Source organism: Ranitomeya variabilis, chromosome 5 (assembly GCF_051348905.1).
Source record: "Ranitomeya variabilis isolate aRanVar5 chromosome 5, aRanVar5.hap1, whole genome shotgun sequence".
Taxonomy (NCBI): domain Eukaryota; kingdom Metazoa; phylum Chordata; class Amphibia; order Anura; family Dendrobatidae; genus Ranitomeya; species Ranitomeya variabilis.
Window position 1 is genome coordinate 118257636 of NC_135236.1, and position 25157 is coordinate 118282792.

The window sequence follows — 25157 nt, forward strand, 5'->3', positions numbered from 1 at the left end:
CTGAAGGAGCGGTCAGAAAGATAGGAGGAGAACCAGGAGAGAGCAGTGTCCTTAATGCCAAGTGACTGGAACCTAGAGAGTAAGAGAGGGTGGTCAACAGTGTAGAAAGCTGCAGAAAGATCGAGAAGAATGAGCAGAGAGTGGTCACCGTTACATTTTGCCGTCAGAAGGTCGTTGGTCACTTTGATGAGTGCAGTTTCTGTTGAGTGTAGGGGGCGGAAGCCGGACTGTGAAGGGTCTAGGAGGGAGTGAATGGAGAGGTAACGGGTAAGGCGGGAGTAGACTAGGCGCTCCAAGAGTTTAGAGATGAAGGGGAGATTGGAGACCGGTCTGTAGTTGTTTATGCAGGATGGGTCGAGAGAGGGTTTCGTTAGTAACGGAGTAATGATAGAGTGTTTGAAGGAGGACGGGAAAATGCCTGAGGAGAGTGAGAGATTAAAGATTGTAGTTAGGTGAGTAGTGACAACTGGAGAGAGAGACTGGAGGAGATGTGAGGGAATGGGGTCGGTAGTGCATGTAGTTGGACGAGAAGAAGAGAGGAGCCTGGAGACTTCTTCTTCTGTGATGGGATCAAATGCGGAGAGTGAGCCAGGGGAGATGCAGGGAGGGATGGGAGTCACTGAACTTGGTGATTGGGAGCGGATTTCCTGACGGATATTGTCTATTTTCTCTATAAAGTGGGAGGCCAGGTCATCAGCACAAATGTCTGTGATAGGGGCTTGAGCTTTTGGCCTGAGGAGGGAGTGAAAGGTGTCAAAAAGTTTCTTGGGGTTGTTGGATAGTGAGGAGATCAGGGTGCTGTAGTAGGTCTGTTTGGCGATGTGAAGGGCAGAGTTATAGGTTTTTAACAAAAAATTGAAATGTATGAAGTCTTCTGGTGTGCAAATTTTTCTCCATAAGCGTTCAGCACTCCTAGAGCATCGCTGGAGAAATCGGGTTTGCGATGTGAGCCAGGGCTGTTTTACTTTGTGTTTGGAGGTTCTGAGGGTGAGAGGAGCTACTTGGTCTAGGGTGCTTCTTAGGCTACTTTCACTCTAGTCCGTCGTTATGGGCTGTCGCAATCTGTCGGCTTGACGTACCAACGGACAGTGTGTTAATGTAGCACAACGTGGGCAGGGGATGCAGTTTTACAATGCATCCGCTGCCCATTGTGAGTTTTGGGGAGGAGGGGGCAGAGTTTCGGTCGCGCATACGCGGTCGAAAATGGCGGACTCGACACACAAAAAAAGTTACATGGAACGTTGTTTTGTGCCGACGATCTGCCAAAACACGACGCATCCGTCGCACGACGGATGCGACGTGTGGCAATCCGTCGCAATGTGTCGCTAATGAAAGTCTATGGAGAAAAAACGCATCCTGCGGGCAACTTTGCAGTATGCATTTTTCTCCAAAACGACGCATTTAGACGTGCGTCACACGACGCTAATGTGAAAGTAGCCTACGAATGTCATTGTAGTGATGTACCGCCAGATCAGGACAGGAAAAAGAGGAGATTGGGGACAGTGATGAGTAAGGAGTCTGAAAGTGTATGAGGGTTAATGGCTTGTAGATTTCTGACTGGAAGGTAGGTAGGAGGGTGCTGGGGTGAGCGAGGATTTGTGAGCATGAAGGAGAGAATGTTGTGGTCAGAGAGGGAAAGCAGTGAGTTATTTAGGTAGGAGATTGAACACAGCCGGACAAAGACCAGGTCAAGGGTGTTACCGTCCTTGTGTGTCTCAGTGGTTGAGAGCTGTGAGAGGCCGAGTGAAGTGATTAGGGATAGAAGCTGGGATGCAGATGTAGAAGTGGGGCTGTTTATGGGGATGTTGAAGTCTCCCAGGATAAGGGTCGGGAGTTCCGAGGACATGAAGTGCGGCAGCCAGGCAGAGAAATGGTCCAGGAAGTGGGTGGGTGAGCCTGGGGGCTGGTATATGACCGCTATTCTGAGGGAGAGGGGACGGAAGAGCCTGCTGGTGTGGACCTCAAAAGAAGGGAATGAGAGTGATGGAAACGGGGGGGGGGGGGGGGGGGCTCCTGGAAGGTTCATTGTGGGGAGAGGAGTATGCCAACTCCACCACCAGGTCTGTTTGTGGGTCTCGGGGAATGGGAGATTTGTAGGCCACCATGGGAAATTGCGGCAGGGGAGACAGTGTCAGAATCCTGGATCCAGGTTTCAGTGAGGGCCAACAGATTCAGAGAGTTGTTCAGAAAGTAGTTGTGCAGGAAAGGAAGCTTGTTACATACAGACCGTGGATTCCAAAGGGCACAACTAATATTTATTTGACAGTACCAAGGTGTGTCAAATAAAAACACCCCGTGATGCCATGTTATAGAAAATCTGTCATTGAAACAGGGTCTTTTACCTTTGGGCACATGATATACTAAAATAATAAATCAGAAATGTACATATTAAACAGAGAGAACCTTATAGCGGATGCAACTTACTGTTGTCCTGAAACAACTCCTTCCAATGGGTTGTCTCATGTTAATAAATGGTTAAAATGATAATGTGCTTTTAAAAGTAAGCAACTTTGCCATTTGCCTCTTATTAAAAGTCCTGTTTGTTTTTCAATCTTTAATTCTGTAGTTTCCAACTCTTCAACTAGGTTACCAGCCACCGCTGCAGTCTATCAGAACGGATGGTTTCCTATGCAATGAGCATTGAAAGCTTTTTTGTATACAGCTTGTAAGTGCCGCTCTGAAGTTAGCGAGATTGCTGGCCAGCTTCAGAGCAATATTCTTATGCTGGACAGACAAAGCTGCCTATGCTAGCAGCATCAGAGAGCCACAGTTCACCCCAGCGGCCTGACCATGCCTCTAGTCTGAAATATCTATCTACAGGAGTGCAATGACCCCCAAGCAGCAGGAAGCTGTGAGACAGAGGAAGGGTGCACTCCTGGAGAATGAAGATGAACACTCCCCTTTAAAGAGGACTTCACTTCAAAAAAATTGAGTGCAATTACATTGTAAAAATCCATGAACTCCCCTGATTGTGCCACTATTTTTCCTTTTGTTCTGTGTTGCTCTATTGCAGAGATATTCACAGTTATTGCTTTTGAAGCACAATATGTGAAATCTCTGATTGCAGTCCCACTGGTCTTTTCTTCACAGTTTGGAGACATGCTCTTTCACCCTTTCCTTCAATCACAACTTGGCAGCTTCTGAGACTGCTAGATGAGCAGTTTTCTGCCTGAGAAAAAACACGCCAGTACTAGGGCGTGTCACGCAGATGTGTGACTGTACCTAAACCTTAGGACGGGTTCACATGAATGTATAAAAAAAATCATAGTTTCACCTAAAAGACTTGGATGATTTTTTTTCTCATTTTATCATCCGTATACAATCCGTTTTTACAGCATCTATTAATCATTTGCAACAATATTTACAGTTTTCTGGTCGCGATTTTGAGGCCGCGCCCGTCTAGTGACGCAGCCGTCTAGTGAGCGGGGCCTTGCTGTATACAAGTGTATGAAGTGAGGCCACACCCACTGGGCTCTCTGTCTGGGTGTATGAATAACTCATACATAACCTCCAATCCTTGCTCAAAAACAGGCGAACCGGTGCGTGCGTTGGGGGAATTCATAAGTTTACCATCACACAGAGTGACTGCAGGCTTATGGATTTAGACCGGTCAACCCCTTTACAACAGTTCAGATGACAGGTCTATTTAGTACATAAAGAGTTAAAAAGTTGGGTTTTCGTGGAACCGATACAGATGAGGGTTTTTCACTCCAGGCTTGGGCCTGTTTTGTTTGGACAACTTTGGGTACAAACCAAGCTATGAGGTCAGAGTGACATATGAGGAAAGTGGCTATGCCATTTGCTGTTCCCATGGTTTGGAGAGAACCCAAAAATCATAGTGATGACTGCTACTTTTGTTTTGTAAAACTGAAGAGCTTTTCTGCAAAGAACAAACATAAGAATAATTACCCTGATCTTGAATCTGCGATTAGGCCAGTTCCACATGACCGTACCTTGCCAGTTCCTGTACCACCGTTGTCTGGATTGGATGCTGGTGGGCTTAGCTCACCTTCAATTTTGGGGGTGATAGGTTCCCTTTAAAGGATCTTATCAGAGACCTTTCATTGTCAAAAGATAAAGCTGAACTTCTTGTATTTAGGCTGAAACAGAAGAATCTTCTTCATGATGTCAAAGTGTGTTATTACCGAATCAGAAGTAACACTTTAACACATATTTTCACAGCTGATGGACCAATGGTGTACTGTAACAATGTGAATGTCCTCTTTAAAGAACTGAATCAAGAGTATTTTGTTGCAGATTGGCGATTATTTATTGACTCATCCCAGAGAAGTTTGAAAGCAGTGTTGCTTCACAATGGAAATATGAATCCATCAAGCCCTATTGCTCTCTCATGTCATCTAACGGAAAGTTATGAAAATCTGTCAGTTGTTTTGGATGCTATACAATATTAGCATCACCAATGGAATATCTGTGGAGATTTGAAAGTGATTGGTCTGCTAATGGGAAAGCAAGGAGGTTTCACAACATGTTGTTGCTTCTTGTGTTGATGGGACAGTAGAAATACAGTGGAGCATTATATTTGTCGTGATTGGGGACTGAGAAACATCTATGCTCCCGGTAGAGACAATGTTCAGCATAATCCTTTAGTTGCTCCAACAAAAATCTTTCTTCCTCCACTGCATATAAAGTTGGGATTGATTAAAAACTTTGTGAGAGCCATGGCAAAGACAAATTCACAAGGGTTCCAGTACATTGCACAGAAATCCTCCAGCAAAACTGAAGGAAGGGGTATTTGTTGGTCCTCAGATCAGAGAGCTTATGAGAGATGAGGTGTTTGAGGCTGTGTGCACACGTTGCTGGTTTTTTCGAGATAAAAACGCTATAAAACCGCCAAAAAACAGCATACAATATGCATCCCATCATTTAGAATGAATTCCGCATGTTTTGTGCACATGATGCGTTTTTTTCGCGGTAAAAAACGCAGCATGTTCATTAATTTTGCGGGTTTTTTTGCGGATTTCCCACTATAAAATGCATTGGGAAATGCCTGGGGAAAAACGCACCAAAAACGCGTCAAAACCGCGGTAAAAACGTGGCAAAAACGCATGCAGATTTCTTGCAGAAAATTTCAGGTTTTTCTCAGGAATTTTCTGCAAGAAATCATGACGTGTGCACATAGCCTGAAAGAACTCTAAATGATAAGGAATTGAGATCTTGGAAAAGCTTCAAGTGGATCTGTGAAAACAAAAAATCTCCAGACTATGTTGAAGGTGTTGAGGAACTGCCAAATGCATAGCAGTGTCTTGGATGTCGCATGTCTCTGAAAATGCACTTTTTGCATTGACATTTAGATTTCTTCTCTCAAAATCTTGGGGATGTAAGCGATGAACAAGGCGAGCGGTTTCACCAGGACAATAACGTAATGGAACACCGCTACCAGGGTTTTTGGAATGACTCAATGATGACAGATTACTGCTGGAGGTTATATAGGGACAACCCTGAAAAATCGTATCAGCGACAGTCTAATGTCAAGCACTTTTAACCCCTTTCTGACATCGGACGTACTATCCCGTCGAGGTGGGGTGGGCCCCCATGACCACGGACGGGATAGTACGTCCAGCGCGATCGGCGGCGCTCACGGGGGGAGCGCGGCCGATCGCGGCCAGGTGTCAACTGCCTATCGCAGCTGACATCCGGCACTATGTGCCAGGAGCGGTCACGGACCGCTCCCGGCACATTAACCCCCGGCACACCGCGATCAAACATGATCGCGATGTGCCGGCGGTGCAGGGAAGCATCGCGCAGGGAGGGGGCTCCCTGCGGGCTTCCCTGAGCCCCCCGCAGCAACGCGATGTGATCGCGTTGCTGCGAGGGTCTTACCTCCCTCCCTGCCTGCTCCAGACCCGGATCCAAGATGGCCGCGGATCCGGGTCCTGCAGGGAGGGAGGTGGCTTCACAGAAGCCTGCTCAGAGCAGGCACTGTGAAGCAGCCTGCACTTCTCTCAGATCGGTGATCTGTCAGAGTGCTATGCAAACTGGCAGATCACCGATCTGTATTGTCCCCCCCTGGGGCAAAGTAAAAAAGTAAAAAAAAAATTTTCCAAATGTGTAAAAAAAAATTAAAAAAAATATTCCAAAATAATGAAAAAAAAAAAAAATATTATTCCCATAAATACATTTCTTTATCTAAATAATAAAAAAAAAACAATGAAAGCACACATACTTAGTATCGCCGCGTCCGTAACGACCCGACCTATAAAACTGGCCCACTAGTTAACCCCTTCAGTAAACACCGTAAGAAAAAAAAAAAAAAACGAGGCAAAAAACAACGCTTTATTATCATACCGCCGAACAAAAAGTGGAATAACACGCGATCAAAAAGACAGAAATAAATAACCATGGTACCGCTGAAAGAGTCATCTTGTCCCGCAAATAACGAGCTGCCATACAGCATGATCAGCAAAAAAATAAAAAAGTTATAGTCCTGAGAATAAAGCGATGCAAAAATAATTATTTTTTCCATAAAATAGTTTTTATCGTATAAATGCGCCAAAACATAACAAAATAATATAAATGAGGTATCGCTGTAATCGTACTGACCTGAAGAATAAAACTGCTTTATCAATTTTACCAAACGCGGAACGGTATAAACGCCTCCGCCAAAAGAAATTCATGAATAGCTGGTTTTTGGTCATTCTGCCTCACAAAAATCAGAATAAAAAGCGATCAAAAAATGTGACGTGCCCAAAAATGTTACCAATAAAAACGTCAACTCGTCCCGCAAAAAACAAGACCTCACATGACTCTGTGGACCAAAATATGGAAAATTTATAGCTCTCAAAATGTGGTAACGCAAAAAATATTTTTTGCAATAAAAAGCGTCTTTCAGTGTGTGACGGCTGCCAATCATAAAAATCCGCTAAAAAACTCGCTATAAAAGTAAATCAAACCCCCCCTTCATCACCCCCTTAGTTAGGGAAAAATAAAAAAAAATGTATTTATTTCCATTTTCCCATTAGGGCTAGGGTTAGGGTTAGGGTTGGGGCTAGGGTTAGGGCTAGGGTTAGGTCTAGGGTTAGGGCTAGGGTTAGGGCTAGGGTTAGGGTTGGGGCTAGGGTTAGGGCTAGGGTTAGGGCTAAGGTTAGGGCTAGGTCCAGGGTTAGGGCTAGGGTTAGGGTTGGGGCTAGGGTTAGGGCTAGGGTTAGGGCAAGGGTTGGGGCTAGGGTTAAGGCTACAGTTAGGGTAGGGGCTAAAGTTAGGGTTAGGGTTGGGGCTAAAGTTACGGTTAGGGTTTAGATTACATTTACGGTTGGGAATAGGGTTGTGATTAGGGTTAGGGGTGTGTCAGGGTTAGAGGTGTGGTTAGGGTTACTGTTGGGATTAGGGTTAGGGGTGTGTTTGGATTAGGGTTTCAGTTATAATTGGGGGTTTTCCACTGTTTCGGCACATCAGGGGCTCTCCAAACGCGACATGGCGTCCGATCTCAATTCCAGCCAATTCTGCGTTGAAAAAGTAAAACAGTGCTCCTTCCCTTCCGAGCTCTCCCATGTGCCCAAACAGGGGTTTACCCCAACATATGGGGTATCAGCGTACTCAGAACAAATAGGACAACAACCTTTGGGGTCCAATTTCTCCTGCTACCCCTGGGAAAATACAAAACTGGGGGCTAAAAAATAATTTTTGTGGGAAAAAAAAAAGATTTTTTATTTTCACGGCTCTGCGTTATAAACTGTAGTGAAACACTTGGGGGTTCAAAGTTCTTACAACACATCTAGATAAGTTCCTTGGGGGTTCTAGTTTCCAAAATGGGGTCACTTGTGCGGGGCTTCTACTGTTTAGGTACATTAGGGGCTCTGCAAACGCAATGTGACGCCTGCAGACCATTCCATCTAAGTCTGCATTCCAAATGGCGCTCCTTCCCTTCCGAGCCCTTCCATGCGTCCAAACGGTGGTTCCCCCCCACATATGGGGTATCAGCGCACTCAGGACAAATTGGACAACAACTTTTGGGGTCCAATTTCTCTTGTTACCCTCGGGAAAATACAAAACTGGGGGCTAAAAAATAATTTTTGAGGGAAAAAATGTTTGTTTTATTTTTACGGCTCTGCATTATAAACTTCTGTGAAGCCCTTGGTGGGTCAAAGCGCTCAAAACACATCTAGATAAGTTCCTTAGGGGGTCTACTTTCCAAAATGGTGTCACTTGTGGGGGGTTTCAATGTTTAGGCACATCAGTGGCTCTCCAAACGCAACATGGCGTCCCATCTCAATTCCTGTCAATTTTGCATTGAAAAGTCAAACGGCGCTCCTTCCCTTCCGAGGTCTCCCATGCGCCCAAACAGTGGTTTACCCCCACATATGGGGTATCAGCGTACTCAGGACAAATTGTACAACAACTTTTGGGGTCCAATTTATTCTCTTACCCTTGGGAAAATAAAAAATTGGGGGTGAAAAGATAATTTTTGTGAAAAAATATGATTTTTTATTTTTACGGTTCTGCATTATAAACTTCTGTGAAGCACTTGGTGGGTCAAAGTGCTCACCACACCTCTAGATAAGTTCCTTAGGGGGTCTACTTTCCAACATGGTGTCACTTGTGGGGGTTTTCAATGTTTAGGCACATCAGGGGCTCCCCAAACGCAACATGGCGTCCCATCTCAATTCCAGTCAATTTTGCATTGAAAAGTCAAATGGCGCTCCTTCGCTTCCGAGCTCTGTCATGCGCCCAAACAGTGGATTACCCCCACATATGGGGTATCAGCGTACTCAGGACAAATTGTACAACAACTTTTGGGGTCCATTTTCTCCTGTTACTCTTGGTAAAATACCGGTAAAACAAATTGGAACTGAAGTAAATTTTTTGTGAAAAAAAGTTAAATGTTCATTTTTATTTAAACATTCCAAAAATTCCTGTGAAACACCTGAAGGGTTAATAAACTTCTTGAATGTGGTTTTGAGCACCTTGAGGGGTGCAGTTTTTAGAATGGTGTCACACTTGGGTATTTTCTATCATATAGACCCCTCAAAATGACTTCAAATGAGATGTGGTCCCTAAAAAAAATGGTGTAAAAATGAGAAATTGCTGGTCAAATTTTAACCCTTATAACTCCCTAACAAAAAAAAAATTTTGGTTCCAAAATTGTGCTGATGTAAAGTAGACATGTGGGAAATGTTACTTATTAAGTATTTTGTGTGACATATGTCTGTGATTTAATTGCATAAAAATTCAAAGTTGGAAAATTGCGAAATTTTCAAAATTTTCGCCAAATTTCCGTTTTTTTCACAAATAAACGCAGGTACTATCACAGAATTTTTACCACTATCATGAAGTACAATATGTCACGAGAAAACAATGTCAGAATCACCGGGATCCGTTGAAGCGTTCCAGAGTTATAACCTCATAAAGGGACAGTGGTCAGAATTGTAAAAATTGGCCCGGTCATTAACGTGCAAACCACCCTTGGGGGTGAAGGGGTTAATTTCTGCTCATATTTTGGTTTCTATTTTGCATGTTGGTTCAGTAAAAACTGTTTTGTAAGGTGAAGCATTTTTTCTGATATGTAGATTACCGTTTTCGTAATGTCTCCATTATATTTCTAAAAGCAACTGAAGGTGGAGGGCACCAACCACAATAATTTAAACAGTACAGGGGATCAACCCAGGGTATGTCAAAAGTATATAGACAAATAAGAAGAAGAAAAAAAGAGACAAGACCAACTGGGGACCACCCAAGATAACGATATCAAATAACATGGAAGTAAAGAATAATAATTTATTTATTAGAGTCCAAACACACAATAAAAACCATTAAAAACAGTGAAGAAAAAACCCCATAAAGAGGTAGACCCCCCTGGACCCAAATTTATAATGCCAATGATTTTATCAAGCAATTACAAATAACACAGGCAATAAATATTGGAAAACAGGCCTAATATAATGAGAAAATACAAGTCGCATACATAGACCTATAATATATTAACGCCAGTCACTGGTAGTCTAAACCAGAAGGAAGATGTCCCTTTATCATACCATGAAAGGCTGTATATAAATCAATACCAGGTCCCCTGATGGTCCAGAAGACACAAAAATAGCAATTATACATAAATGCATAAATGTTATAAAAGAAAAACCAGACCTAGTGCAATACTGGACCAAGGGAAGACCAGCCGGATTCTCCTACCTACAGTAACCATGCAGCTGCATGCACCACAAAAAGGGGAGTCTGACATGCAGAAAATCACATGCACCTGGAGAAAAAAAAATGACCATAGTTAAAGAGATGGTAAATGAGGCCTGCCTGAGAATAGTATAGAAGGGACCAGAGTAAATCATGAACCCAATAATAGAACCCAAGCCTCATAGTATGTGTAAGGCCACATTAATGGATATGTAGTACGTAAACACCAGTCACTAGTGATCTTTACCAGGTGAACAAATGTCCCTATAACAATACTGGGTACTCTGATGGTGAAAAAAGGCAGATAAATAATGACAATTATACTGAGAAAAATAGGTCATATATAACAAAGACCAAATCTAGTGCAATACTGGACCAAAGGAAAAACCGTCCGGATTCCCCTACCTACTATATCCATGCGAGTGCATGCCCAAAAAATGAAATCTGAAGTGCAGAGAAGTCACAAGCACATGGAAAAATGCCCATGGTAAAAGAGATGGTAAATAAGGCCTGCCTGAAAGTAATGTGAGTGGGACCAGAGAGGGTCAAAACCCAACGCGTGTCGCCACAGCGGTGGCTTCATCAGGGGTGAGAGTAATGAAGGACTCCAAAACACTCTATTATATACAAATCCTAAGTGGCACAACTGAGAACAGCTGAGAACACATGTGAGATACATGTCATTAAAAAGGCGCCATACCTGGAGGTTGTGTGTAAGGCTACTTTCACACTAGCGTTAACTGCAATACGTCGCAAATGCGTCGTTTTGCCGAAAATACGCATCCAGCAAAAGTTCTTGCTGGATACGTTTTTTCGTCATAGACTAACATTAGCGACGCATTTGCGACGCATTGCCAAACGTCGCGTCCGTTTTGCGACGCTTGGGCGTGTGGTAGCGGACCGTCGGGAGAAAAAAACGTTACATGTAACGTTTTTTGCTCCCGACGGTCCGCTTTTTCCGACCGCGCATGCGCGGCCGGAACTCCGCCCCCACCTCCCCGCACTTCCCCGCACCTCACAATGGGGCAGCGGATGCGTGGGAAAAATGCATCCGATGCCCCCGTTGTGCGGCGGAGACCACGCTAGCGTCGGGAACGTCGGCCCGACGCACAGCGACGGGTTGTTCCCGACGCTAGTGTGAAAGTAGCCTAAGACGCCGGGTATATCAACATGGACGACTGGAGCAAAAGGGCGCATGCGCAATGGTTGCCGACCCGGAAGTAACCGAGGTACAGTCGGTTTGCACGCAATGAATAGCGAAAATATACATGGCGCATGCGCACAAGTGTAGTAGCGATCGCTAATGAATGAACGCCGCTCATGAAGACAACATGGGCGGCTATAAGGAAGGAGCGCATGTGCAATGGTTGCCAACACAAGGGTGACAGATGCAGCCGGGTCACTTGCAATGAATGTATGCAGCGCGTGCGCACAAGTATAACGGCGATCACTAATAAATAAATGCCGCTCATACAGACAGCTCAATAAACATTTGTAAAACAGACGCAAAGGCAACATTGGGAGTGGTAACAAAATGGATAACTGAGACCTAGAGGTTATATACCACAGATATAGCAGAAAACAAGTAACAAAATGAAATATGTTCACACAATGATGGTCAGAGAATATATAAATGCTTTAAAGTGGAACCCAAGGCGCACATATGTCAGGTATACAGGCTCACATTGTGTGTACGCACAAAAAAAGCGCATAAGGGAAAATAAGCCAAAAGAATAAGCTGCAAAACCCTTATATAAGAAAGTGATGGCAGCCACTAGGGCAAAAAGGCCATACATATGCTGATTATAGCAGGTTTGTATCGTGCACAGCCACTAGACCAGCCCAAAATAATTGGGCGCATTGAAATGAACGCCATGACGCACTCTCCACCCAATAAATGGAAGGGACTTGTCACATACATGACACCGAAGGACCCCTGGGAAGTACCCAACATTCCCATATTAGAAAAGATACTGAATAAATAGTTATTCCTATATGTTAATTCATATGAACCGGACCGAACAGGAGCACTGGTAATGGTAAATGGCTATGATCAGGATACCATGTTCCCATACAGGGTATAAATTACATAGTGATGAAAATTATATAACAAAAAATGTATACAAAACTATAAGAGAATTCTCCAAATAACTCTGCAAGTACTCAATTTATTGGAGCATGTATTACGCCACACCATATAACCACAAAAACATTAAAAAAAAAAGGGGGAGGAGGAAGAATCCGGCTGGTAAGGTCTCCATTATATTTCTGTTACCTTATAATAATGATGCTGCTCCATGGAAACTATATGTGCTACAGAAAAACTAAGAAGTATTGTTTCTCCTTGCGGAGATCGACATGCTAAACATGCCGAGATGAGGAGACTTAAAGCCGCAATGCTCCTCTGGGATATATGCTAATTATGCAAATTGTCTCTTCAGAGAGGAAGAGAACTAGAACTCTAGTGCCACCTATTGGAAGATAGCAATCCTACAAGTCAATGTTGACCCTTTAACGAGCCTTGTCACATGACTTAGGATAATAATCTCATTGAGGGTCTGGTTTGGCTATTATCCTAATTCATGTGACAAGGCTCGTTAAAGGGTCAACATTGACTTGTAGGATTGCTACCTTCCAATAGGTGGCACTAGAGTTCTAGTTCTCTTCCTCTCTGAAGAGACAATTTGCATAATACTATAAACATTTTTTTTAAATCAGGATAAAAAGATGATTCAGAAAAGTACAAAGTCACCTGCGATGATTACAAAAATATTTTTTGTAGACCTGTGTAATCTACTGCTGATGAAAGTGTTTTATCAAGACTACGTCAAGTAGGCCAGTAAGTGACACATCATGAGAATAAGGGGCTCTGTCTAAATATTATACTGCTGTCGGATTAGGTGACAAAAACCTGGTGACAGATTCGCTTTAACAAGCTGCAATTGTTTATTAGAACTGTGGTCTCTGAATTCTAAGGAAATAATTAAATGGTCACTGTTTGCATCAATCAATAGTACAAGTGAATTTATGAAACTTTATAATATATCTTATCCAGGGCCGTATTTAGAGTTTCTGCTGCCCTAGGCACTTTTAGTTCTGTCTCCCCCATTGGTGAGTATGACACTATCGGCAGTGACTTTGCCATAAATCGCTGATGTGAAAGTCGCCTTTTGCAGCAGATCCGCCAGTTTTTCCGCATCTGCCGTGTAACGGATCACTTACGGCAACACTGCGTTCGGCCTCATTCATTCCCTATGGGACTTGCGGACATGTGCGGCACTTGCGGTTTTGCCGCGATCCGGCAAATGCGGTACTTGCAGCAATAGAAAAAAACACTGCTAGCAGTGTTTTTTGTATCACCGCAAGTGCAAAACCACAAGTGCCGCACATGTCCGCAAGTAGCCATCACTACCTGTCCCTGCACCTTGCTAGCTCATCCCTAACCATCCCTCTGACCTAAAACTACACTATAAAGCTTTAGGAAAACAATTTATTAACTGACATATTCCTATGATAATGAGGCTCCAGGCTACGGCGTAGACTGGGATGGACAGTCTCCGGGTCTCGTGAACACCCTCAGTCCCTGCCTCACTGCCTGTGCACAGACCTCCCTCCACCGGACCCGGTAATCACCGCTCGCAGTGGCAAACCGGCAGAGGTGTATCTAGGGTTTCTGGCACCAGGGGCAAGAATTCATTTTGGTGCCCTCCCCCCCACAGGACATATGTGATTTGCACAATTAGTCATGTACCGACGAGCTCCTCTCCCTAATGCTCTCAATATTCAGTGAAAAACAGAAGCAGATGAGAAGCTCGATGTCACAGGACCATAAGTATGAAAGTCGCACGTGAGTGAAGTGTCCATGTGACGACTACTGGAACCTGCAGAGCTGAATCCTGACAACGCATGCACTTCACACTTTTAGGATTCTCCCTCGCCGGTGGACGGTCATGTCAGCACAAGTATGTGATTTGTATACTTCTGACCACATTCCGACTAGACGTGCCCAGCCTCGCTCAGTTAATTTTCATTGAGTGAGGCCACACATGTCTAGTCAGCATGTGACCACATGTATGTAAATCGCCAGCACGAGAGAATCCTGACTCGTGTAGAGCGCACTGTGAGAACTCAGAAATCTGCAGTCACAAAGAATGACTGCAGACTCATCACAAGCCTGGACATCCCCTTTAATGCTCCTAACATAAATAAAAACATGAGAGTTAGTCAGTATCACAAATAACATTTACATCCAGGTACCTTATAGATGACGTCGTCTCTGCAGCTGTTCTCCTTCTTTTCTTCATCTTGTCCAGATCCCATGATGCGTTTTCTCATCCACAGCCGTCTCTGCAGACCTCCATCTTCCCCGTTCTTTTGCAGAAAATCTCCACATGATGCCCTTAAAGATACAAGTGTCATTATAATGCTCCTGAATAAAAAATTGCCCCTCACTATATTGTCTGCACAAAATATGACCCCCACACTGTCCCTCTTATGGTACATGCTCTTCACACTGACCTCTCCTTTCTATACCGGACCCCTCTTCACACTGTCCTCTCACACTGTGTCCCCCCTATAGGGCCCATTATTTATACTGTACTCTCATCAGACCCCCCCTCCTTGGTATACTGTCCGCTCCTGGCTGTGCCCTTACACTGTCCCCCCATGCTACGCCCCCACTACTCAATTTCTATTCTGTGCCTACTCACTTTTCTGACCCCATACTGTCTCCTCACACTCTTCCCCTCCCTCCTCATACTGTCTCCTCTCACATCCCCCCTGTTCACCATCCTGTCTCCTCATATATTTACCCCCTCACTTTCTATACTGCCTGCTCACCTGACTCCCTATACTGTGTCTGCACACATCCCATCACCCTCACTCCCCGTACTCTGTCCACATCCATTTTCACATCGCTACTCATACTGTGTCCACACATCCCCTCGTTCGCTCCCCATACTGTCTGCACCCACCCCCCATACTGTTTCCTCATATATGCCCCCATTCTGTTTCCTCATACATGCCCCCCATTCCCCAGTACTATTTCCTCATACATGTCCCCCATTCTCCCATCCTGTATGCATGGCTCCTCCACCCTGTATGCATGGCTCGGCTCCCCCATCCTCCCACCCTGTGTGCATGGCTCCCCCATCCTCCCACCCTGTATTATTGGCTCGGCTCCCCCATCCTCCCACCCTGTGTGCACGGCTCCTCCATCCTCCCACCCTGTGTGCACGGCTCCCCCACCCTGTGTGCACGGCTCCCCCATCCTGTGTGCACGGCTCTCCTATCCTGTATGCACGGCTCCCCGATCCTGTATGCACGGCTCCCCGATCCTGTATGCACGGCTCTCCTATCCTGTGTGCACGGCTCTCCTATCCTGTGTGCACGGCTCTCCCATCCTGTGTGCACGGCTCCCCCATCCTGTGTGCACGGCTCTCCTATCCTGTATGCACGGCTCCCCCATCCTGTGTGCACGGCTCTCCTATCCTGTATGCACGGCTCCCCCATCCTGTGTGCACGGCTCTCCTATCCTGTATGCACGGCTCCCCCATCCTGTGTGCACGGCTCTCCTATCCTGTATGCACGGCTCCCCCATCCTGTGTGCACGGCTCTCCTATCCTGTATGCACGGCTCTCCTATCCTGTATGCACGGCTCCCCCATCCTGTGTGCACGGCTCTCCTATCCTGTATGCACGGCTCCCCCATCCTGTGTGCACGGCTCTCCTATCCTGTATGCACGGCTCCCCCATCCTGTGTGCACGGCTCTCCTATCCTGTATGCACGGCTCCCCCATCCTGTGTGCACGGCTCTCCTATCCTGTATGCACGGCTCCCCCATCCTGTGTGCACGGCTCTCCTATCCTGTGTGCACAGCTCCCCCATCCGTGGGGGAGAGCTTTATCAAATACTTTTACTCATTGTTAAGACTCTGTTGCATGATAGTTGCCCCATGCACAAGGCTGGAGGTCCCAGCTCAGAGTGTGCCGTGTATCTACAGCATGTCAGGTTCCCAACAGTGCAGGAGAGAACGCTGGGGGTTTGACATCTCATCAAGGTCTTGATATAACAAGAAGGTTCGCCCCCTTTCTGGACAAGTTTGCACATCATAGTGAAGTGTTTGTGTCTCCAGTTTAGTAATACAAAATCACCAGGTAGTTTTCCTAAAGAAAAAAAAAAAAATCAAAAAGGAGCGTGTCATCTTAACTACTACTAATATAGGAAGCACACCTTTATGGGAGAATTCACTGCAGAAGATAAAGGGACAGAGTTATGAAACAAAACGTTCTAGAAAAGTAGCGTCGGGGGTGCTAGAAAATGACATGCCGTATTAATAATTGTCAAAACAATGGGGGAGAGAGATTGGGGCAAATGATAGCAAAGTTATTATAAGGCAGACTGCACTTTTTATTTGCCTGCCCAAAAAGAAAAAAAAATGAGATCTACACTTCCTAGGAAATCAGAGTCAACACTAGTCAGAAGAAGTAAAGTGTAACAAAAAGGTCTTGAGCTCCACATGCACTTTTTCAATTTTTGAAGAGGATGGTGGAACAAAAAAAAAAAAAAAATATATATATATATATATATATATATATATATATATATATATATATATAAATTTTTTTATTTTATTTACATAAAGCCCAGCACAGATATTTGCTGCTATGGAATGATTTCCATTCATAGCATATTGGGGCTCTTCTCTCCTCAGTACCCCATGTTGTAGGTATGGCATAGGTATGTTTCTTCTAAAACACTTGCAAGAAGAAATCCACAACCACTCTGAGGAGTCTGCCCCCTGAAATATCAACCCCCTTTATGGCAGAACACAATGCATGAGGAGCACGTAGTACCACAGATCCCAGCACACCTATCACTGTCACAGTAGGGGAGCTGGCTGCAGTCTGTGGACCACCAGTAGCTGGGGTCACACAGGGAGTCCTCGTGGGTGCTGGGAGCAGTGGCCGTGTGCCCAGCTTCTGGTGCCTCAGGCTCCTCAGGGCAGTGGGTGCAATAGTCAGCGCCATGCATGCACTCCACAGCGAACATGGTGCCCTGCTGCGGCCAGCAAGCTCTGCACAGGCCTCCAGGACTGGCTAATTTTATTGTTTCTTCAGACCAGCTGGATCCGGACACAGCCTCGGGTCCTGCAATCATGCCGCCCATCCCCCTCACACTGAAGGGGCTCCCATGTGTGCACAGACCTGGCTTACATTTTTTTTGTAAACCATAGAACTTTATTGAAATAACAGAAAACTCCCGGTCACTATTACAATAGATGGATTCTCATGTCTCACCTGAAAATGTCAAGAGCCTCAAGTGGGGGGAGCAGAAGCCGCAGAACTTCCCGGCATCTCTGCAGTATCTTCCAGTTCCTACCTGTATGAGTGGTCACGTGGTACCGCTCATTAAGGTGATGAATATGCATCCATATTCATCACCTTAATGAGCGGTACCACGTGACCGCTGAGGACAAGACGAGCTGCCGGCGCTGAGATGGAGTTGCAGCAGGCACCGCTGGAGGAGGGTGAGTATGAAGTCTTCAGGGAGGGGGCTGGAGGGAGGGGGCAGGCGCTTGACCCGGGACTTCATAAAAAAAACCTTGCTCAAATGCGCCCCCCGCATCCTGCCGCCCTAGGCACGTGCCCTCAAATGCCTAGTGGCAAATACGGCCCTGATCTTATCAGAAACATGTGCTGCTTTCTCCACCTATGAGCATTTCTTTCTCTCCTCATGACTCTTGAACTCATCATAAAAAAAAACCATCAAAAATCCATCAACGTTTTATCTAAACACTACTAATGTTCGAAGTGATTTCCACTGGTGACACAGCAGATGTTTAGGCGGTAGTCCACTTCTGTCCAGACACGTGGCAGCATACCCTCTGGTATAGACTCCACTGTTTCAGAGATGCGTTGACTCAAGTCGTTCAGATCCTGAGGCTGTGGAGGCAGATACACTGAGGACTTGATGTAGCCCCACAGAATGAAGTTGCAGTGTCATAGATCTGACGTTCATGGAGGCCACTTGATTTTCAGCCACTGCCGTTACTATAACTACCGGCCATTACTTTTAGAATCACCTTGTATTTTATATCAGAGTGAGGAGCGCCATGTATTCTGCATTAATTCAGTATATAGACATTAATGAGGAGCGAATATACTCAGTACTCGAGTATTTTTTAGTGCTCGGAGATTTAGTTTTCAGCACCGCAGCTGAATGATTTACATCGGTTACAAATACTCGGAGGACACCCGAGCGTGCTCGGGAAATCTCGAGTACCGAGTATATTCGCTCATCACTAATAAACATGGTTCCTATCATACATTTGGTGCTTTGAGTTGCGCTCAATAACACATAGTATTCTATGGCACCACATCACATATAGAATAAGCCTGACAATCCTTTCTGGTATTTATGGAAGAAACTGGCCATGTGTTTCCACCATATTGTGCTATTGGCTTGAAAAGCATGGAACTTTACAGAGCCTTGATGGCCGCCCATCCTTTACTTTCCCACCGCCCTTTCTTCCTGCGCTCTCCTCCTTCTTTCCCAGTGACAATGTACAATATAGCGACTGTTGTGCTGGAAGTTGGTGAACAGATCAGATCAATGAAGCCCTGTTTTTGCTGACACAGAGGGCATCTTTGCCTTTGATTTTTGGCCATGCTTTGTCTTCTCGGGTGTCATGTGTGACCCTATGAGACTTTCTTGTACATGAGAATTCTGAATTCTTCTGACCCGCTCTCCTTAATCAGCAAGCTTGTCTACAACCGGAAGATGAATGCAAGGTCTCATGTATTTCTTTTTCAGTGAATCTATTTTTTGTAAATGGATTTGAATTAACTTGTGGAATACTCCTTGTGGATTTGTAGCTGTGATACAGCTGAATTTGTAGTGAATTCTTTGTGGCGGTATTTGTTTGGCCACTTTATACTGGATAGGGTTGTTCCATCATAGTCAGAACTGACATATTGCTAGGAGTTGCCACCAATGCCTGATCGGTAGAGATCTTACTACTGTTACCCCATCTATGTGGTCACCCAGAAAAATCCAAGTGGAGTCAACAGGGAAAAACTTTCCTAACACCAGAGCCACGTCTTTATAGGGAAGCCAAGAGTCACTTCACTTGGACCTCCACTGATCAGACCTCGGCAGCACTTACTATGTTGAAGTGGTTGTCCTTGAGAGCGATATTGATGATATGTCCTTACGATAGTTAACAAATATTACGTAGGTGGGGGGTCTGATATCTACTACTTCTTAGCTGCCAGATATAGCAGAGCTGTGTCATATCATGGGGTATTTACATGGGACTGCAGGTAAACGTAAAGAGGCTGTTTGGATTATGATATTGATGACTTATCTTTAGATACAGCACAATTTTTGGTGCTAAAAGTCGCAAAAGCAGTTCAAGACAGGAAAAAAAAGCCCATTTTTGACCTAGCGCTAGATTCGTGAATTGCGTGCGTCATTTAATGAATTTGGTGCCAAAAGTGGCAACTAATACCAAAAGACAAAAAAGGAGAGCGACTTAAAGAAACACAAAAGATGAGTCTGGGCTAATGGCTATCTTTGCAGATTATATGCTTTCAGTTTCTATTTTAGAGAAGATCAAATCAAATGATACATAAAAATATCTATCAGTACGTCGTACTTAATGGAAAACAGGTGAAAAGGTGAAGTGTTGACTTGTCAATATGAAAACCATCCATTTCTTTTGATGACTTTTCTGTTGAAACTGATGGCTATGGCTTTACTCTTGTCTTTATTTATGCAGTTCTGTGCAAAACATTTTAAGCAGATGTGGAAAAAATGCTGTAAAGTAAGAATGCTTTAAAAAAAATAGAAGTGTTAATAATACATTTGTATCAATTAAAATACTAACTCAATGAGCAAAAGGGTAATCTAAATCAAACTAATATTTGGTGTGACCGGCCTATGTCTTCAAAGCATCATTAATTCTTATAAGTATACTTGTACACAGGAACTCAGCAGGGAGGTTGTTCCAAACATTTGTGAGAACTAACCACAGATCTTCTGTGGATGCCGCTTGTGCAAATCCTTCTGTCGCTCCATGTTATCCCAGAAAGACTCGATGATGTTGAGATCTGGGCTCTGTGAGGTCCATATCATCACTTCCAGGACTCCTTGTGCTTCTTTACACTGAATGACATTGGCTGTATGTTTGGGGTCGTTGTCCTGCTGCCCCCACAGAGCTCTGATCTCAACATTATTGCGTCTGTCTGGGATCACATGATGAGACAAAAGGATTTTCAGAAGCCTACATGTACAGAAGATCTGTGGTCAGTTCTCCAAGATGTTTGGAACAACCTCCCTTTTGAGTTCCTTCAAAAACTGTGTACAATTATACCTGGAAGAATTGATACTGTTGTGAATTCAAAGGACAGTCACACCAAAATATTGACTTGATTTAGATTTCTCTTTTCTTCATTCACTTTACATTTTATTGATAAAAATAAACTACTAACACTTATATTTTTTTAAAGCATTCTTACTCTGCAGTATTTTTTTCATACCTGCTTAAAACATTTGCACAGTACTGCAGATCATCAGAAAAACTAAGTAATTCAATGGTTTTTCGTACAAGAGCATAATAAGAAAAAAAAAGCAAAAAAAATCTGGTACTTAGAAGCAGTTCTATGGAGTCGGTAAGCCAAACCTCCAACTCCTCGATTACCCCGACTCCCGTCTCCACAATTCTGACTCTGACTCCACAGCACTGCCTCACTACTGAGCATGCACATAAAGTGCAGAACAAATTCATCTCAACTACGACTCCACAGCACGACCTCACTACTGAGCATGTACATAAAGTGCAGCACAGATTCATCTCATCTACGACTCCACAGCACTGTTCACTACTGAGCATGTACATAAAGCGCATCACAGATTCATCTCAACTACGACTCCCCAGCACTGGTCACTACAATGCATGTACATAAAGCGCATCACAGATTCATCTCAACTACGACTCCCCAGCACTGGTCACTACTGAGCATGTACATAAAGTGCAGCACAGATTTATCTAATCTACGACTCCCCAGCACTGGTCACTACTGAGCATGTACATAAAGTGCAGCACAGATTCATCTCATCTACGACTCCACAGCACTGTTCACTACTATGCATGTACATAAAGCGCATCACAGATTCATCTCAACTACGACTCCACAGCACTGGTCACTACTATGCATGTACATAAAGCGCATCACAGATTCATCTCAACTACGACTCCACAGCACTGGTCACTACTGAGCATGTACATAAAGCGTATCACAGATTCATTTAATCTACGACCCCACAGTACTGGTCACTACTGAGCATGAGCATAAAGTGCAGCACAGATTCATCTCAACTACGACTCCCCAGCACTGGTCACTACTGAGCATGTACACAAAGTGCAGCACAGATTCATCTCAGCTACGACCCCACAGCACTGGTCACTACTGAGCATGTACATAAAGTGCAGCACAGATTCATCTCATCTATGACCCCACAGTACTGGTCACTACTGAGCATGTGCATAAAGTGCAGCAGAGATTCATCTCAACTACGACTCCCCAGCACTGGTCACTACTATGCATGTACATAAAGCGCATCACAGATTCATCTCATCTACAACTCCCCAGCACTGGTCACTACTATGCATGTACATAAAGTGCGTCACAGATTAATCTCATCTACAACTCCCCAGCACTGGTCACTACTGAGCATGTACATAAAGTGCAGCACAGATTCATCTCATCTATGACTCCCCAGCACTGGTCACTACTATGCATGTACATAAAGTGCGTCACAGATTCATCTCATCTACGACTCCCCTGCACTGGTCACTACTGAGCATGTACATAAAGCGCATCACAGATTCATCTCATCTATGACCGCACAGTACTGGTCACTACTGAGCATGTGCATAAAGTGCAGCACAGATTCATCTCAACTACGACTCCCCAGCACTGGTCACTACTGAGCATGTACACAAAGTGCAGCACAGATTCATCTCGGCTACGACCCCACAGCACTGGTCACTACTGAGCATGTACATAAAGTGCAGCACAGATTCATCTCAAAAGCCGAGATCCTTAGATGAGGCACAGAACAGAGACATTTCTAGGACATTTCTTAACTTTCCCAATTTCTTATGAAAAGATGTACAGCTCTTCCTGCACTGAACTACTTTACCCAATGTATTATATATTTTAGCAGTCGGAGTCGGTCCACTTTATTCCAACTCCATCTCCACAGCCCTGCTTAAATGGCCTTAAAAATAAATTCAATCATAGATGAACAACAACACCTGACATCTTGACTCCTCATTATTATGTGCCCATCATGGGAAAGGAGAGGTAGTGCGCATGCGTGACCACTGCTCCATATCACTGTTTTTGGGAGACGTGGTCTGATGTGCGGATTATCACTTCCATAGACCAATCAATCAATAAATTGTGGTCAGACGTGCACATTGCCGCTTCTTTTACAATTGTGGACAGGGACACCCATTCTCGCTCCCACTGATCATGGCAGTCGTTGGTATTTTTCTTTTTCCAGTTAACACTAAACAGGTGTCTTCTGTGAGATCTAATATCCAGCGCTATATCTCCAGTATGAGGGAAGAAAGTCAGTGCTGACATACGCTCTCCTGTGCCATGATCGTGATTAATTCCCTCTGGTTATTGGATCTCTGAATGTATCTGCCTTTCAAGTGGAGCCAGAAATAAAGGAACATCTTTTTTTATTAAATGCAGAAAAATGGGCTCAGCTTTTTGGCAGGATCGGAAAAAGGGGTCATCATTTAAATAGCTGCAGATTGTAGGACATGCCCCATTCAATTTTTATCGCATTCAGCGAGTAAGATTATCTTAGCCTTTCCATATCTCTGTCTCAGTAATAGGAGCCAAAAGTACAAAGCCGGGCAGAATAAGCTAGACCTTACTGAGATTCAAAGAGGCTTATCAGAACCGGATCACTGGCCGAAGGGCAAGAAATACATTGACGAACGGTTCGATATCTCACTGATCATTGTAGTAACATAAGAGTTATGTAATAACCTGGCTAATAACATGCAATCTGAGCTAATAACACACAAAACACATGCCGCAGTGATCAAACATGTTCCTCATTTGAGCCCATTTCCTTCTGGTTTTCTAACTTTGAATAATTGCTACCGTAGTTTGCATTTTTAGGAATACATATATCTGTTTGCTCCAAATAGATGTACTGTATTTTGCCTCTAGTAAAGTGGTGATTTTCGGAAATAAAGTCACTTTTATGTAGAAGGAGACTGGATGTAGCTGTTATTGAAGGAGGGAGCCACGTTTATCTGAGAATGGCCAGCCCCAGTAACAAAGGAAATAAAATAAAAATAAAATATTTTTACATTTACCGTAAGGTAAGAACAATAGGTAAAATACGGTAAATGATAAATAATTTAAAAAACAGAGAATAAATAAATAAATAAATAAATAAATAAATAACATGGCACTGGCCCCATAACAAACCAAAAAAGTGTCCGATATATAAACATATTTGTGACAGAATGGAGAATACATTTTTTTATGTACTTTAGTGTTCTGGTCATTTAAAAAAAAATGGGAAAAACAGACACTTATTTCCCTTAGTTTTTTACCGTTATTTCCTGATACCAGCAAAAAATCAGAGAGAGAAAATGACAGTGACCTAAAAATAGAGTCTCGGGTATCATGAAAAAGACGTCTATATTATTTGATTATCCAAAGGAGAGAAAAAAGCGTTGGAGTGGCGCATTAAATGTAAGCTCCTGCGCCCGGCGATATACTCACCCTCCGGTGTCTTCACTGACACTAGCTCCTGACTGTCCGGAAGTCAGAAGCTACGTCACTAGCTCTCAGTGCAAGTCTATGAGAACCAGAACCAGGCCTCGTAGACTTGTATTGAAAAGTGATCTGCGCGCCGCTCCATGAAACACTGAAGCTGCTGGCAGGTCCCTTTTCACCGGAGACTGACAGGAGCGACACAGGAAAACAATGAAGGTGGCGGCAGGTGAGTATGAGACAGGGGGCAGGGGAATCACATGTAGAGCACCATTCCAGAGGTGCAATAAAAAAAACGCTGGAGTGGTGCTTTAAAACACATGTATGAATAAAAATGTGCCTGGTCAAGAGCGGAGGGGTAAATGGCTCCGTCTTGAATTGGTAAACAACCGCTGATCGATCCGTGCCTATAAATGGACCCTAAAGGCCCCGTCTCACATAGCGAGATCGCTAGCGAGATCGCTGCTGAGTCACAAGTTTTGTGACGCAACAGCGACCTCCATAGCGATCTCGCTATGTGTGACACGTACCAGCGATCAGGCCCCTGCTGCGAGATCGCTGGTCGTGTCGGAATGGCCTGGACCTTTTTTTGGTCGTTGAGGCCCCGCTGACATCGCTGAATCGGTGTGTGTGACACCGATCCAGCGATGTCTTCACTGGTAACCAGGGTAAACATCGGGTTACTAAGCGCAGGGCCGCGCTTAGGAACCCGATGTTTACCCTGGTTACCAGCGTAAATGTAAAAAAAAACAAACAGTACATACTCACCATCTGATGTCCGTCAGGTCCCTTGCCGTCCGCTTCCTGCTCTGACTGAGCCGCCGTACAGTGAGAAGTGAGAGCACAGCAGTGACGTCACCGCTGCGCTCTGCTCTCACTGTATGGCCGGATCTCAGTCAGAGCAGGAAGCGGACGGCAAGGGACCTGACGGACATCAGATGGTGAGTATGTACTGTTTGTTTTTTTTGGTAACCAGGGTAAACATCGGGTTACTAAGCGCGGCCCTGCGCTTAGTAACCCGATGTTTACCCTGGTTACCCGGGTGCTGCAGGGGGACTTCGGCATCGTTGAAGACAGTTTCAACGATGCCGAAGTCGTTCCCCTGATCGTTGGTCGCTGGAGAGAGCTGTCTGTGTGACAGCTCCCCAGCGACCACACAGCGACTTACCAACGATCACGGCCAGGTCGTATCGCTGGTCGTGATCGT

At 44.5% G+C, this 25157-nt stretch overlaps 1 protein-coding gene across 2 annotated transcripts in view; it reads left to right on the forward strand.

Moving 5' to 3' along the window:
- Window positions 1-25157, forward strand: part of ADGRA2 (adhesion G protein-coupled receptor A2) — a 238931-nt gene that overhangs the window by 149514 nt on the left and 64260 nt on the right. The gene's annotated exons all lie outside the window — the stretch shown is intronic.